Here is a 17,082-nt window from a genome sequence, read left to right on the forward strand (position 1 = left end):
GTACTCAGTCACTGTTAACTCTTGCAGCAAAACAGATCAAAGAAAATGTGAGCAAGCGCTAGCCGGCCGGGGTGGCCAAACCGCATGCAGCTCCTTTACAGTTACAGTGCGGATCCTGGAGCTCCACGTTTCCCCCGCCCGTTCTCCACCCGGCAGGCGGGGGGCGGGGAGCTCAGGGCTTCTGCCCTGCGGCAGGGTAGTAGGGTAGGGGCTTCTGCTGGAGGAGACCGGTGCCTGCCGCTTTCGATGCACAGAATGCTTAGGGCAGATCGCTTTTCTTGCAGCGTTTTCTAGGCAGACCTCTCTCTCCATGTTCACTTCCGTCTCCCCAAGGACCACTAATTAATCTTGAGAATACACAGCGGGGACACACACAGTGACAACAAGCAAAAGAGAGAATGGTAATCTTCAGACAGGCCTGGAGTGAGATAATCTAGCCTATAGTCAAGCAAATATAATAACTAGCCTATAAATCTTATATGCACATAGTTTGAAATAATTTGCTCACCGAGTACTCAGGATATTTTGATACAGATAGATCTAGATCTTCCTTCGCTTCTCTCAAAACCCTCTATTTATCCTTTCGTCAGCACTCTGATATTTACTGTGAAGTTTCCCAAAACTGATGGAGGGAAGCCAAAACAAACGTATCCTCCTCAAGATCCGCTCGACTCAAGTCCATAAGATGATCACCTGCAAGCTCAGGCACGGGAAACGTGGCTAGCTCACGAGGCAGAAAGCGGCGTGCGCACTAAAATACACAATTGTACGTATGTCCAGATCAGAAGAAAGAAAACACACGAACAGTTAAGAAAACAAAGAAAAACAGGAACGAAGGCACTCTGCGACTCAGCATGCTGGACCGTAAACCACAGACGGCACCCTTCTGGGTACTACCAGCTAAGGGGGACGCTATACACGACTTCGCTCCTAGGACGAGTCCCGTACGAGTATGAGCTTGGCAGGATTGCTTCATGACGCTGCCGTCTCTGACCTCACATTTCCCCCCGATTTTTATCGGGGGTGAGGTGATTTATTTAAATAAGTTATGAAGGCACGGTCAGAATTTTTACCAGTAGCAGCTGACTGACAAAACGTTGCCTTAGGAGACTGACAGCACACTTATTTGTAGAAATACTAATTTTACAAGTGCAATTCCCCCCCCCGGCCCACCCCTTCCCTCAGCCCTGGCCTTGCACCTGTCAATAATGAACAATTAGTAAAGGGTAAGGGCTTTTTGTCTTGCCAGATGTGTACATTTGTCATATTTGAACGAAAATCTTCTCTTTTTCCCATATCTCCTTTATTTATCAACCGATTTTGGTAAAATTTGAAATGGAGTCAGTTTTTTTTCTTTTTTAGAGGCCTCTCATATTGCGAGGCCCTAAGCTGTACCTTAGTTAGCTTATACCTTAAACCGGCCCTGGCCCCTGTGCTCTACGGTAGCCCCAATGCTCTTTTCTGCTCTCACATAACTATCTCAAACGGACAATCAGGCTTGCCTAAGGTACTTACTTTCTTGCAGTACCAGTCCAGTTCCTTGCCGACTCTTGTCTAACCACTGCCCATACACCCTATGCTGAGCTGATTCCATTCCTGACACTCACGCACAACTCAGGAAAACCAAGGATTAAGAGGTAAGCTGTGGAGGGAAATCCTATTGAGGGTAGTTTTCTAGTGGTGGGTTGGGTGGCATTACTCATTCCAAAGCATGGAGTAGTAGAGAAATACTGAAATTAGATATAAAATAGAGCTGGATAAATTTAAGAGTGGGATTGTATTATGTGAGAATAAGGCTTCAAAAAGCCAACTCTCGTGAGCAGAGGAACTAGTGAACAGGAGTGGCTAACGCGAGTTTTGCGAGGGAGTTCTCCGGGTGAAGGAGGAGCAACAACGTGACCCCTAGGGAGAGTTTGGTTGGGGTGTGTGTGTGTGGGGGGGTGCTTACTGAAGTATATAGTGCGCATAGGCGGTGAGTTCTATGGGACCATAGTGCCTGGGCACCAGGAATATGCCTGGGCACCAGGAATATTCCTGGCCAGGGGTGACAGTAACTCTGAAGACTTACCAGTATGGGGGCTGGGGCCAGTTCCAGCCCTGGGAAGGGGCGGGGCGGGTCAGCGTCCCCCAGCCAGCCCTTCCAGGCCCCCTGGGCCACACCACACAGGGCGCCAGTGGCGATGTAAAGGGCCTGGGGTTCTAGCTGCAGTAGCAGCAGCCCCAGGCCCTCTTAAATTGCCGGCCCTGGGAACAGCTGCTCCCTTTGCCCCCTCCCACCCCTTTTGGCGGCTTGGCGGAGGGGAGGGAAGGGGGAAGATGGGCTCATACCGGCAGAGGCGCCAATGGGGAAGGGGTAGTGACGTTAAAGCGCTGCTGCAACTGTGCTTTAAGGACAGTCCTTTGCCATGGTAGCACTTTAACGTCGCTGCCCCTTCTCTCTTCTCTTCCCCCCACAGCCACTGTCAGCGGCCCTGCTGGTACTGACCCTACCAGCAGGGCCATCGACAGGAGAGGCAAAAGCGGCAAGGACGTTAATGTGGGCTGTGTATGAGCTGGTACCGGCTTCTTACCGGTACACCGTACTGGCCCGTACCGGCTCACTTTCACCCCTGCCCGGGGACCGACTCCAGCACTGTGTTGAGGCTGGGTCTCTCCCTCAGCCCCGCCTTCCACCCCCGGGCACTCTTTGCCCCCACCCACCACTGGCAGCGGAGCGGCTTGCTGCCTGCTCGCTCCACATGGCGGCCGGCCCCTGCCTGTGGCCCCTGGGCGGGGTGAGTAGGGTCTGTCCACACATGCTCCTTCTGCCCCAAGCGCCCCTGTGGCCAATAGGAAGCTGCAGGGGCAGAGCCTGGGGGTAGCGGCGCATGGAGCCCCCCCCCGGCCCAGGATCCCCAGGTAAGCACCACACACCCCCACCCTCTCCCTCTGCACCTCATCCCACGTCCTGTGACGTACTCCATGACCATTAAGTCTGGCAGCAAAACAGATCAAAGAAGATGTGAGCAAGCGCTATCCGGGGTGGGAGGGGGCCCAAACCGCACACGGATCTTTTACAGTTACAGTGCGGATCCCAGACCTCCCCATCCCCCCCCCCCCCCGCCCGTTCTCCACCTACCAGACTGTGGGGAGCTCAGGGCATCTGCCCTGCAGGATAGTGGGGCTCGGGGCTTCTGCTGGAGGAGACTGGTGCCTGCTGAGGGGGGGCCCCTCCTGCAGCTCCCAGCTGTTGGCTGCTGCCTCTCCCCAAGAGCTATGGGTCAGGGAGTAGTCACAGGACCTTAAAGTGCTGCCACGGCAAAGCACTGTCCTTGAAGCGCTGTTGCGGCAGTAACTGTAACGTCGCTGCCCCTTCCCCCGTTGGCGCCCCTGCAAGTACAAACACTTTAAAGTCCCTGCCCCACCCCGCCAAGCCGCCAATGGGGATGGGAGGGGGGAAAGGCAGCATCTGTCCCCGGGGCCGGCAATTTAAAAGGGCCTGGGGCTGCTGCTACTGCAGCAGGAACCCCAGGCCCTTCAAATCGTCACTGGTGCTCCGGGTGGTGTGGCCCAGGGGGCCTGGAAGGGCTGGCTGGGGGATGCTGACTCGCCGTCTATGTGCACTATATACTTCAGTAAGCACATACACCCCGCCACACACACACACACACACACACACACACACACACACACACTCCCCAAAACAATACCAAGAGTCCTAGATGTCAATAAGATTGCCGACAGTTTCATCCAGAAAGCTACAGTGGTACATAATGTCTTTAAACTGGGATGTTAGTGAAGACCGCTTTTAAGTAATTGCAATGATTTTAATCTACTGTAATTCATAATAGTATAATTATGTAGTTCAAAACAACTTAATTCTTAAAATAGTAAAGATAACGAGAGACACATTCAGTAACTAGAATAGGATAGAAGTGTGCAGTATAAATGCCGACAGTGCAGTATATTTGCTTCCCCCAAAAACTGACAGAGTGCCCCCTTCACCCTCCATCCCCAAACACACACACCTCTTCAAAAGCATCCATCCCAGTCAGCACTTGTGCTACAGACACCAAACTCACCCCAAAGGTCACCTAGTCGCTCCTCCTTCACCTGGAGAACTCCCTCGTAGAACTATCCTGTTTCCTAGCTCCTCTAGTTGCTTAGGAGCAGACTTTTTAAAGACTCATATTCCACGATTAGCCCCAGCCCCGAGTAAAGGGTTGGCAGGTCCTACAGGGATGGGGAGGATGAAAGCCTCGAGAACATGCTCTCAGCCTTGCATAGCAGTCCGCTAGGCTCAGCACAGGCTCCCTCAAAGAAACCAAGCACACCACACACACGCACACACACACACACCCCCCGCCATGGGCTAAGTTTCCTGTTCCCTAGTGTCTCTTGTCCCTTAGGAGCAGGCTTTTTAAAGACTTGTTCTCCCTGAGGTGCCCCAAACCCTGCTAAGGGTTGATGGATGCTAAAGGGCTTGACCCATCAAAGCCTCCTTAAGAAGCTGTCAACTTTCCTAGCAGGCCACTAGGCTCAGCACAAGTTTCCTCAAACGAACAGACCACACTAGATACTGCATTGAAGCAGCAACCATGCTACACCTCACACACCCCCCACAGACAAGAAACTCACCCAAGGATCACAGAGCTGCTCCTCCTTCATCTGGTTACCTGCCTCGCAAAACACACATTAGCTGCTCCTGTTCTCTAACTTCTCTTCTCCCTTAGGAGAGGACTTTTTAAAGCTTGTTCTCCCTGAATAGCCCCACCCCTGGTTAGGGGTTGATGGGTGGTAAAAGGCTCAGGGATGAAAGCCTCCTTATGCAGCTCTCCACTTGCATAGCAGGCCCCATCCATGCCCTGACGAGGTGTGAACTGCCTCTCTGCTCTTGGAGAGTTTTTGCATGGGCTTGCTTTAAGCAAGGAGGATACATTTTCAGCCTCATAACTGTATACATGAAATTATAACCATACTATAACAATTACTGTAACAATTTAATAATTTTATTAAGATGAAATTTATAACATCACTATAAGAACCATGCTCAGTGCATTATGAGCCTTCTGAAGGCACCCAACATGACAAACTTTGCATTGGATACCACACAATCATTTTCCAAAGATGAACATGGTGTGTAGGGTGTTCCCCCAAGGTACAGAGCGTCACACCTCCCCTCTTAGTTTACTGATCTCTAAGGTAGTTTGTTGTTATAGTTCTCTTGGCATCCAGCCATTAAGGCCATGAGGCAGCATGCCTCAGTTTCCCCATTCACACACTGCAAACCAGGGGGTTTTTTTTGTTTTTTTTTTTTATGGTTTCTCTGCTGTGAGAAGGTTTAAACCTGTTTACAGGTATTAATTGAAAAGTAGCATTCTCAAAAGGTTTAACATCTGTGTTGAAATTCTTATCCCCAGAACTTAACATTAATTCCAAAATTTTTGGCACAGATGGGTGTTTACAAGTATCTTTTTGATACTACGCCCCTCTGTTCAGCTAGTGTAGTTTGAGGTTAGTTTGTTCATTACATGGGAGAGAGTCAAAGGACACCCTGGGTAATCAGTCACAGGTGTCTCTTTCCCTCCAGTTTTTCCCTCTGTGTAGGCTTTTAATTTAATCCTATTCCTGGCATTTTGATATCTCAGGCTCTGGCAAGATAAGGGTCCAGGGGGATCCTGCACATTGGCTGGCCCTTTGGGGAACGGTCTCCCAACCCCAGGACTGTACAAATATAGGCAATCCAGCTCCCCTTTTGGGATTACCCTGTGTTTCCCCTTCCCTGCTCCCAGAGGGCTGTGATCACAGAATATCAGGGTTGGAAGGGATCTAGTCCAACCCCCTGCTCAAAGCAGGACCAATCCTCAATTTTTGCCCCAGATCCCTAAATGGATTGAACTCACAACGCTGAGTTTAGCAGGCCAATGTTCAAACCACTCGCTATCCCTGCTCTCAAAGGGCTAGCTGTGTTTACCCTTTGACCAGCTGCACCTCTTCCCAGCAGCTTTCCCATAACTGCTCCCCATCTCCCAGCAGCCTGGGGAAACACCCCTCCGCTCTGTCAGCTGGGTCATTTGTGTTCTGGTCAATGACCACCGGGAAATTTCCTGGTCTCAACTCCCCTGCTGTTACTGGAGCTGCATCCTGATGTAAAGGGACACAGTTACTTTCCAAAAACGTATCGGAAATAGCATCTTGAAAACTTGGGACGTGGATTGGGGTAACCTCCGCCATCCCTCTCTCTGTCCCTGAGAAGTCAGCTGTGTGACTGCTCCCCTCCAGGAGGTCAGTTACACAGGTCCTTCTCAAAACCTGGGTCACAGGCTGAGTGCCTGGGTGCAGGGATGCTGACCCCGCCATCCTCCTAGTGTCCTGGGCATCCTGCCCCAAATGACTAGTGAGGAGACACTCCTGTACCCCCACTATTCCTTCCCCAGTTTCCTCCTCTGGGCCCCCTCCTTCAGCTGCAGAACTCTGCCAGCTAACAACTGGGACAGTTTCCTTAATCACTGACAACACCTCTCCTGCCCCTGTGCCTGAGGGCATGAGGCCTTCTGCTGGAAAGGAGCTAGTCTCAGCCCCTCCCATACTTGGAAGTACCCTGCTTCCCTGTGTTACAGAGAGAAGAGTCAGCGAGGAACTGGACTGGTACTGCAAGTACCTTAGGCAAGCCTGATTGTCCGTTTGAGATAGTTATGTGAGAGCAGAAAAGAGCATTGGGGCTACCGTAAAGCACAGGGGCCAGGGCCGGTTTAAGGCATAAGCTAAATAAGGTACAGCTTAGGGCCTCGCAATATGAGAGGCCTCTAAAAAAGAAAAAAAATGACTCCATTTCAAATTTTACCAAAATCGGTTGATAAATAAAGGAATCCTTGGGGAGACGGAAGTGAACATGGAGAGAGAGGTCTGCCTAGAAAACGCTGCAAGAAAAGCGATCTGCCCTAAGCATTCTGTGCATCGAAAGCGGCAGGCACCGGTCTCCTCCAGCAGAAGCCCCTACCCTACTACCCTGCCGCAGGGCAGAAGCCCTGAGCTCCCCGCCCCCCGCCTGCCGGGTGGAGAACGGGCGGGGGAAACGTGGAGCTCCAGGATCCGCACTGTAACTGTAAAGGAGCTGCATGCGGTTTGGCCACCCCGGCCGGCTAGCGCTTGCTCACATTTTCTTTGATCTGTTTTGCTGCAAGAGTTAACAGTGACTGAGTACGTCACAGGAAGTGGGTGGGTTTATGCAATTTAGGAGTACGCGGCAGCAGCCAGGGCGAGCAGCGAGATGAACCCAAATAACCAGCCTGAAAGAATTCTCGGTCTTTGAGCAGAATTGCGCGGGGAGTTCTTGCTTGAATTATTCCATTGGGGTCATTTAGGGGGAGCGATTGTCACTTAGAGTTTCATAGTTGTCAAAGTCTCATGGATGGCATTTGGTCCCCGCGTGGGAGCTCCTCGTGGTGACGTGGAAAGCTGTGGCGGAGGTAGGGCTGCCTCGTTTTTGAGGATGTGGTTATCGCTTCTCGGCCTTTTGGCTAAGATCAAGTGTAGTATCTGTTCTTATCAGTTTAATATCTGATACGTCCTCTATCTGAGGACTATATATTAAATGGATTTTTGGAGCAGGGAGATGGAATAGGAGCTTGCTCCATCCACTCCACGCATCGACCTGGTATTGCAGTACCTCCAGGAACGGTGCACCTCCCCTTGGGGAGACTATTGCCGTTAAAAAGAATAGAATCAGTTGAAATTGATACACCCAATACTGACTTGGGTTCTCACTCTATTCTGTGGGTGTCCTATCAGGGACGCTTTAAAAACTCCCACACCCCAATCTGGGTCTATGCGGGTTACATCCTATGTATGTGTCTTGTAAACCCTGTAACCGCTACGTGCCTTAAGCCTGACTCCAGATGTATCCTACCTTCCTTCTTAACTTGTGTAAACTCGATTTCAGTGCCCCTCTCCCCCGTGCATTGGCCAAACCGGACTGTCCCTACGCAGAAGAATAAAATGGACACAAATCAGACATTAAGAATTGTAGGTTTCAGAGTAGCAGCCGTGTTAGTCTGTATTCTCAAAAAGAAAAGGAGTACTTGTGGCACCTTAGAGACTAACAAATTTATTAGAGCATAAGCTTTCGTGAGCTACAGCTCACTTCATCGGTGCATCCGATGAAGTGAGCTGTAGCTCACGAAAGCTTATGCTCTAATAAATTTGTTAGTCTCTAAGGTGCCACAAGTACTCCTTTTCTTATTAAGAATTGTAACATTCATAAACTAGTCGGAGAGCACTTCAGTCTCCCCTGACACTCAACCAACAGACTTAAAAGCGGCCATTCTTCAAAAACTTCAGAACAGACTTCGAGAGAAACCGCAGAACTGGAACTAATTTGCAAACTTGACACCATCACGTTAGGCCTGAATAAAGACTGGGAGTGGCTGGGTCACTCCAAAATGTAGTTTTCCCTCTGTCGATACTCACTCCTTCTTGTCAACTGTTGGGAATGGGCCACATCCACCCCGATTGAATTGGCCTCGTTAGCCCTGACCCCTCCCCCCCCACACTTGATAAGGCAACTCCCATCTTTACATGTGCTGTATATTTATACCTGCCTACTGTATTTTTCACTCCATGCATCTGATGAAGTGATACTTACTTTTTATAAAATGGATTAAACAACTGTGTGAATTAGACTTGATTGTATTCTTCTCCCCACCCAGCATATGTTCCATGGATCTTGATTTGTGAGATCATGTGAAGGCCCTAGGTCCCCTGCTGCACCCAGAGGTCCCCATCCTGATTTCCCCCCCGCCAGCCTACTCTAAAAATTCTAAATCATGATACTTACCGTCTCGTTTTTAGGCTGTGGCTTGGGACAGGCCACTTAACGGGGGTGGGAGCCTGCAGCGAGAAGATTAAGCTCATCCACAGGAGCTTTGTGATGAGCGTTCATGATTTAGTGTTTGTGGCAGGCTTTCCCACTGCGAAGTGCTCCTCATTACTCTTCTATTCAGCTCTCTTTTTGTGGGGATCGATTTACCCCTATCAGGCAGTCAGTGAGAGAGTTGCTTCCCCCGCCCTTGCAGTTGTTTGTTTTTCTACTAAGCTTTGAAATCAGAACCAGCAGGTGGCGCCATCGCTCTACAGCCGACCCTAGAGAGAGGAAAGTGAAATTGGGACCCACAGGGCGTGCGGTCGACGGGCTCCTCTGACCGGCATCGTAGCTATAAGCATAGTACCTATTCCAGCATCACGTCCCCACGTAGACTCTATTTCAAATAAAATCAACTTGGTTCCCCCAAATTACAACTCTGCTTGGATGAAAAACGTCTTCTTCCATCTCCGGTTTTCCGTGTACGACCCATGGATGGCATCCTCCAGGGTCCTCTCCAGCATAGTTCTCGCGCTCAGAGTGATGATGGTGCGCTCAGTGTTCTTGACCCGTGGCAGCAGGACTCCCAGCTCCCGACGTTCCTCACACCACATCGAGTAGCTGCCGATACGCTTTTCCAGCTGTTGTGTTGCCTTGCAGGCATGAGTCCAAAGTGAAGCAAAGACTCCCCCGTCTCTTCCAAATACGGCTCCCAGGCGACATCTTGGCTGGAAGGGGCCATGGCGATTCGTTTCCCGATGATGTCACGCACAGCACTCGCCACAAGGTTCCTCACTGTAGTATCCAGGCACATCGAAAGATGGAATGCGCAAGTGATCGCCGCAGCGTCGGACAGATCACCCCTTCGAGGGATGTTGGTGCCTCCCTACCTGTGCTCGTTACTAGCCCTCCAGAGGAGTTACAGCCTCTTCTTCGCCAGCTGCCTTATGGAGCTGTTTGCCTTGTTGAGAGGTACCTTTGCCACAGCAGTTAGCACCAGGCAACCACGATCTGCATTTTTCAGGAGTTGTCGTACCAAATGTTCTTCTTTCCTGGGGCTATAGTGTGTGTCTTCATGCATCTGTCACTATTTCCTGTGCTGTAAAGTCAACTTCTTCTAGCACCTCTTCATGGCTGAGCTGGGGCAGGGGCGAGAAGCGTCTTGAATGCTGCATATCATTCGGGACTACACGGTCAAACACAGCCATGGAATATGAGAAGAGTCTCTCAGATGGGATGGCACAGTAGGATGAGGGCCCGTGGAGGATCTCCCTCATTGCCTTAGGACAGTTTGACCATTATTGCTTCTGAATCCTGGAATCTGCTGTCGGATCATAGCGGGTGTTTCTTCTCCCGGCTTCCTGGCTGTAGTTATAGCTAGACGCTGGGGTTCTGTGAGAATTTCGCTGTGTTCCCCTGATTTCCATTCTTCCCCAATGGAATTTCTGCAGACAGGTCTCTAGTGAGCCTGTCTACAAGGCCGTCAAAATCATTGAAGGATTCTCTTCCCCATCCCACTCAACTCCCTCAGAGCTACAGCCAGGAAGAGATGGTCCAACAACTTACTGCACGGTTTGCCATGGCGTAGCAGTCTTCTTCCAGCCCATAGGCCAAGTAATCATACATCCTACGTTCGGTGCAATAAACTGGCTAGCCCCCACTCTGTTGCTGGACTTCTGCCTGCCTTCTCTTTTTACTCCTGCAGCTCTTTACTTTCTTCCTGTTTTTGTTTTTATCGGGGGTTTTATTTACTTAAACTTCATTAACATTCTTTAAACTTATCTTCCCCTCCCCCACCCCACACTCACTCCCCTCTAATCTCCCTCCAAAACTTTCCTGTTCCTTAGTTCCCCTGGTCCCTTAGGAGCAGGCTTTTAAAAACCTTGTTCTCCCTGAGTAGCCCCACCCCCTGGTTAAGGGTTATGTAGTTCATAACAGTTTAATCATTATTAAAAGTGTGAAGAGACCAATGCGAGAGACATTCTGTAACTAGAATGTGAAAAGTGTATAAATATGCAGAAAATAGCCTCCTCCCAAAACTCTCAGAGTGCCCCTTCCACCCTCCCCAAACACACACCTCTTCAAAAGCATCCAGCAGCAAAAGCAAGAGTCAGGGCCTGTGCTACAGATGAGAAACTCACTCCAAGGGTCACCTAGTCGCTCCTCCTTCACCTGGAGAACTCCCTCACAGAACTCTCCTGTTTCCTAGCTCTTCTGGTCGCTTAGGAGCAGGCTTTTTGAAGACTCGTTCTCCACGATTAGCCCCAGCCCCAAGTGAAGGGTTGGCAGGTCCTACAGGGATGGGGGGATGAAAGCTTCAAGAACAGGCTCTCAGCCTTGCATAGCAGTCCGTTAGGCTCAGCACAGGCTCCCTCAAAGAAACCAAGCACACCATACACTTCAGTCAAGGAGTAAGCACACACACATACCTCATGGGCTATGTTTCCTGTTCCCTAGCGTCTCTCGTCCCTTAGGAGCAGGCTTTTTAAAGACTCGTTCTCCCTGAGGAGCCCCAAAAGTTGCTATGGGTTGATGGATGCTAAAGGGCTTGGCCATCAAAGCCTCTTTAAGAAGCTGTCAACTTTCCTAGCAGGCCACTAGGCTCACCACAAGTTCTCTCAAATGAACAGACCACACTAGATACTTCATTGAAGCAGCAACCACGCTACACCTCACACTCACACACACAGACAAGAAACTCACCCCAAGGGTCACAGAGCTACACCTCCTTCATCTGGTTACCTGCCTCGCAAAACGCACATTAACTGCTCCTGTTCTCTAACTTCTCTCCTCCCTTAGGAGAGGGCTTTTTAAAGCTTGTTCTCCCTGAATAGCCCCACCCCTGGTTAGGGGTTGATGGATAGTAAAGGGCATGGGGATGAAAGCCTCCTTATGCAGCTCTCCACTTGCATAGCAGGCCCCATCCATGCCCTGACGAGGTGTGAACTGCCTCTCTGCTCTTGGAGAGTTTTTGCATGGGCTTGCTTTAAGCAAGGAGGATACATTTTCAGCCTCATAACTATATACATGAAATTATAACCATACTATAACAATTACTGTAACAATTTAATAATTTTATTAAGATGAAATTTATAACATCGCTATAAGAACCATGCTCAGTGCATTATGAGCCTTCCGAAGGCACCCAACATGACAAACTTTGCATTGCATACCACACAATCATTTTCCAAAGATGAACATGGTGTGTAGGGTGTTCCCCCAAGGTACAGAGCGTCACACCTCCCCTCTTAGTTTATTGATCTCTAAGGAAGTTTGTTGTTATAGTTCTCTTGGCATCCAGCCATTAAGGCCATGAGGCAGTGTGCCTCAGTTTCCTCATTCACACACCGCAAACCAGGGTGGTTTTTTTTTTTATGGTTTCTCTGCTGTGAGAAGGTTTAAACCTGTTTACAGGTATTAATTGGAAAGTAGCATTCTCAAAAGGTTTAACATCTGTGTTGAAATTCTTATCCCCAGAACTTAACATTAATTCCAAAATTTTTGGCACAGATGGGTGTTTACAAGTATCTTTTTGATACTACGCCCCTCTGTTCAGCTAGTGTAGTTTGAGGTTAGTTTGTTCATTACATGGGAGAGAGTCAAAGGACACCCTGGGTAATCAGTCACAGGTGTCTCTTTCCCTCCAGTTTTTCCCTCTGTGTAGGCTTTTAATTTAATCCTATTCCTGGCATTTTGATATCTCAGGCTCTGGCAAGATAAGGGTCCAGGGGGATCCTGCACATTGGCTGGCCCTTTGGGGAACGGTCTCCCAACCCCAGGACTGTACAAATATAGGCAATCCAGCTCCCCTTTTGGGATTACCCTGTGTTTCCCCTTCCCTGCTCCCAGAGGGCTGTGATCACAGAATATCAGGGTTGGAAGGGATCTAGTCCAACCCCCTGCTCAAAGCAGGACCAATCCTCAATTTTTGCCCCAGATCCCTAAATGGATTGAACTCACAACGCTGAGTTTAGCAGGCCAATGTTCAAACCACTCGCTATCCCTGCTCTCAAAGGGCTAGCTGTGTTTACCCTTTGACCAGCTGCACCTCTTCCCAGCAGCTTTCCCATAACTGCTCCCCATCTCCCAGCAGCCTGGGGAAACACCCCTCCGCTCTGTCAGCTGGGTCATTTGTGTTCTGGTCAATGACCACCGGGAAATTTCCTGGTCTCAACTCCCCTGCTGTTACTGGAGCTGCATCCTGATGTAAAGGGACACAGTTACTTTCCAAAAACGTATCGGAAATAGCATCTTGAAAACTTGGGACGTGGATTGGGGTAACCTCCGCCATCCCTCTCTCTGTCCCTGAGAAGTCAGCTGTGTGACTGCTCCCCTCCAGGAGGTCAGTTACACAGGTCCTTCTCAAAACCTGGGTCACAGGCTGAGTGCCTGGGTGCAGGGATGCTGACCCCGCCATCCTCCTAGTGTCCTGGGCATCCTGCCCCAAATGACTAGTGAGGAGACACTCCTGTACCCCCACTATTCCTTCCCCAGTTTCCTCCTCTGGGCCCCCTCCTTCAGCTGCAGAACTCTGCCAGCTAACAACTGGGACAGTTTCCTTAATCACTGACAACACCTCTCCTGCCCCTGTGCCTGAGGGCATGAGGCCTTCTGCTGGAAAGGAGCTAGTCTCAGCCCCTCCCATACTTGGAAGCACCCTGCTTCCCTGTGTTACAGAAATCCTCACCCACCTCAGTGGTTTCTGAGATTCCCTGCTCCTTCTCTGGGACACATCTCTCTGCTCCCTAGAGCCTGGTTTCTCTCTGGTTCAGCTGCAACCTGGACAGTTCTCTCCCTGGCAGGCACCCATCCCTTCCTGATGTGGTGTTGCCTCCAGCTGCATTGTAGGAATTGGTTTCAACCACCCTCCCACCTAGAAGCATGTGGCTTCCCCTCGCTTCAGAAGAAGCAAGGAGACTCTCCCATTTTCTCAGCAGTTCCCAAGACCTTCCCCTTCCCCTCGGGGGTCCCAGCATAAAATTTCCTCCTTCTGCAGGCAAATGCTATAACCTGAGGTAGACAGAGAAAATCGTTATCCAGGAGCAGGCCAAATAGGAGGTGTTCCATTACCCGCCCAGTCAAAACACCTTCCAAACCACATGGATTTTAGCTAGTGGTATGAAGAATCTGCTTTCGCCCACCCCCACAATCTCTGCCATTTGGCCAGGCAACATACTGGCCTTTGGGACCCCACACTGCTTAACCAGAGAGATCTGGGCCCCTGTATTCCTCTGCCCCAAGTATTACCTGCCATCAATTTGGACAGCCTTAACATGCTCCATATTTGGTTCTGCAGTGGCTAACCTCACAGAACCAATATGATTGGTTTCAATTGCTTGGGGGGTCTCTGTGTTGAAGACAGCAGAACTAACGAACTATTGTTTGCTTGCTTCCTCCTAGCACAGGGCATTTATTCCTCAGGTGATCAGTGGAATTGCACTGATTGCACCTTCTGGGCTCTTCCGCTTTTACAGGAGATTTGGGATAGGAGTTACCAGTAGAGGAATAAGAAAAGGAGTACTTGTGGCACCTTAGAGACTAACAAATTTGTCTCTAAGGTGCCACAAGTACTCCTTTTCTTTTTGCGAATACAGACTAACACGGCTGCTACTCTGAAACCAGTAGAGGAATGTTTTTGGGTAAGAGAATGTTTAGGCTCCCAGCCCCCTTCTCTCTTCCCAGGGACAAAATGGGATCCTCCCTTCCCACCAACTTTAAACCCCTCTTTTTCTGGCCTGCCCTCAATAGACGCCTGATTCTGTTTGAAGGCATCCGCTAAAATAAGCCATCTCAACCACAGACTTTACATCTTTGTCCCATAGACCCTGCTTCACATCAGCCTTAGGTATGCTTATATTGCACCACAAACACACACTACAGAGACACACACTACACACCTTCACCTGGAGAACCCCCTCACAGAACTCAGGTTATAGCTCCTGTTCGCTAGCTCCTCTGGTCCCTTAGGAGCAGGCTTTTTAAAGCCCTGTTCTTCCTGAGGAGCCCCACTCCCTGGTTAGGGGTTGATCCATCCATGCCTCAGCACAGGGTCCTTCAAACAAACAGACCACACTATGTACTTCAATCAAGCAGCAAGCACACCACAAACGCAAACACACACCAGCCACAGACAACAAGCTCACCCCAGGCTCCTCCTTCACGTAGAGAACTCATGGCAAAACTCAAATTAGCTGCTCCTGTTCCCTAGCTCCTCTGGTCACTGAGGAGCGGGCTTTTTAAAGCCTTGTTCTCCCTGAGTAGCCCCACCCTAGGGTTGCCAACTTTCTACTTGCATAAAACCAAACAGCTAGATGGACCTTGGTCTGACCCAGTATGGCCATTCTTCTGGTTTTATGAAAAGTTATACTAGGAGTAACTTGTGAAAAGTAAATGTAATGAGTGTAAATTGTCTCTCAGTAATCAAGAATTTAGTCCCTGAATAAATATAGTCCATTAAAGTAGTATTTTGGCTACTTACCTGTCTTGGCTTCTCATTGAAACTGTAGCTCATTTCTCTTGGTATTGCCAATGTCTGGTGATATGTTCTAAATAAATGTCCCTTGACCACCTGATGAAATACGAGGAGAATTGACCTACAGTGCCAATGAGAGACACAAAAGGGAAAGCAGCTGAAATTCTTCTCTAGTGGATCTTACTTACTCACAGACAACCTACTTTAAATTCCCAGTTACTGTGGGACACTGTATTTATTCTCTGCAAGTTGCCCCTAGTATAACTTCCTGTGAGTGATGTTTCTGAATATTTCAATACTGATATTTAAATTGTTCTGTTAAATGTATTAACCTCAATTTGGGATATTGGCATGATTGATGAACTCTTGGTGAGTTTTGAGGTTGGCGAGACTGTAGGAACCATGACAACAGCTCTGTGATCCTTGAGGACCCTCTACTCAGTGAGTCTGCAAGGAACCAGATCCAGTCAAGGGGCCTAGCAATTTCCCTGGCACACACAATACTCACTTTCTCATGTGCACACAGTTTATTTCCCCAGCCACTATCACAGATAACTAAGCTGGAATAAGATGTTGCCCCCCTCGCTCCCCAGACTCTACACTAACAGCACCAAATGGCAACGTTTTCTGCTGATGTCACTGTGGCCTCATAGTCTTTTACCAAGGGAGGGATTATGATGTCACAAGCTGGCCTTATGATTCCGCTTATAGCTCAAGGAGAAGCCACAGCTAGGGGAGGGAGCATTGCTTTTGTGGAGTCAAATAGGTAATTTGTTACACAGGCAGGAAAGAAGCTGGTGAGAAACGAATGGGACATGGGTGGAAGGGTCCCTCCCAGTGGAAATTTGCCTTTTGAGTAGTTAGTGCGAGCTTTTTTTGTCTAGGAAAAAACTATTTGCGGGCTCAGACTACTCTATCTAAGACTAGGGGGCTATTCTTCCAATAAGGTGGCTTAGCACAACTGTAAATGCTTTACATTTTCAAAGTGCCTTAGGCCCTAATTATCTCACACAACACGCCTGCAAGGTATTATCCCCATTTTATTGTAAGTTGTATATTGTGCAGCCTTGTATACAGTGTATTTTTTCTTTCTGAAGAGCTGGAGCCAGATTCTGATTTCTGTGACATCAGTGTAAATGAGGAGTGACTCCACTGACAACAATGGGGTTACACTGGCATAAACCTTGTGAGAGCAGCATCAGAACCACAGCCCCGGCTCTGAGACGCTTTCACTCTATAGTGGGAAACATAGGCACAGAGAGAGAACTGACTTGTTCAAGGCCAAACAGCTAGTCAGTGGCAGAGCCTGGAATAGAACTCACAAATCCATGGGTCTTAGCTCCATGGCAGGCTGGTAATTTTAGTCATTTCTGAGTCACTGCAGTCCAGATTCCTACACTGAAACTCAGTGTTTAAAAAATGTCAGTGCACTAGACTCCACCCACAAACAAAGGGTCTCCTCCTGCTACATACACGTTGAGGCAAAGCAGACATTTATGATTTATAGGAAGTGGCTGGCGAAAGGCAGATTTTTTTTTTGTTTTTGGCAAAGTGAGGGAGGGGGCTGTTGAACCTGGCTCAGCACTTAATTATAATTACTTCTATTAAAACGAGTGTCAGATGGATGCCAGTGCAATAGAGGAGCAGCTACTCTCCGTACTCATAATGGTTTGTTGCATTCTGGCTCGTTAAGTGATTCAGCCAAGCAGAGAGCAGTTTAGGCAGGAGAGTAGAGGGTCTGGGGTGCTGTTTTCATTGAGAACATGCTTGG

At 49.2% G+C, this 17,082-nt stretch overlaps 1 long non-coding RNA gene and 1 other non-coding gene across 2 annotated transcripts; one reads left to right on the forward strand and one right to left on the reverse strand.

The window, feature by feature from the left end:
* Nucleotides 1-7,479: 7,479 nt before the first annotated feature.
* LOC119844001 lies at nt 7,480-7,670 on the forward strand. Its single transcript, XR_005289128.1, has one exon. It is a non-coding gene; the product is annotated as a U2 spliceosomal RNA (small nuclear RNA).
* A 218-nt stretch (nt 7,671-7,888) lies between these two features.
* On the reverse strand, nt 7,889-14,795 carry LOC122456792. The gene is made up of 3 exons (XR_006275862.1): nt 14,743-14,795; nt 10,981-11,011; nt 7,889-7,960 (listed from the first exon to the last, which is right to left on the reverse strand). It is a non-coding gene; the product is annotated as an uncharacterized LOC122456792 (long non-coding RNA).
* Between the last annotated feature and the right edge of the window lie 2,287 nt (nt 14,796-17,082).

This window comes from Dermochelys coriacea, chromosome 15 (assembly GCF_009764565.3).
Source record: "Dermochelys coriacea isolate rDerCor1 chromosome 15, rDerCor1.pri.v4, whole genome shotgun sequence".
Taxonomy (NCBI): domain Eukaryota; kingdom Metazoa; phylum Chordata; order Testudines; family Dermochelyidae; genus Dermochelys; species Dermochelys coriacea.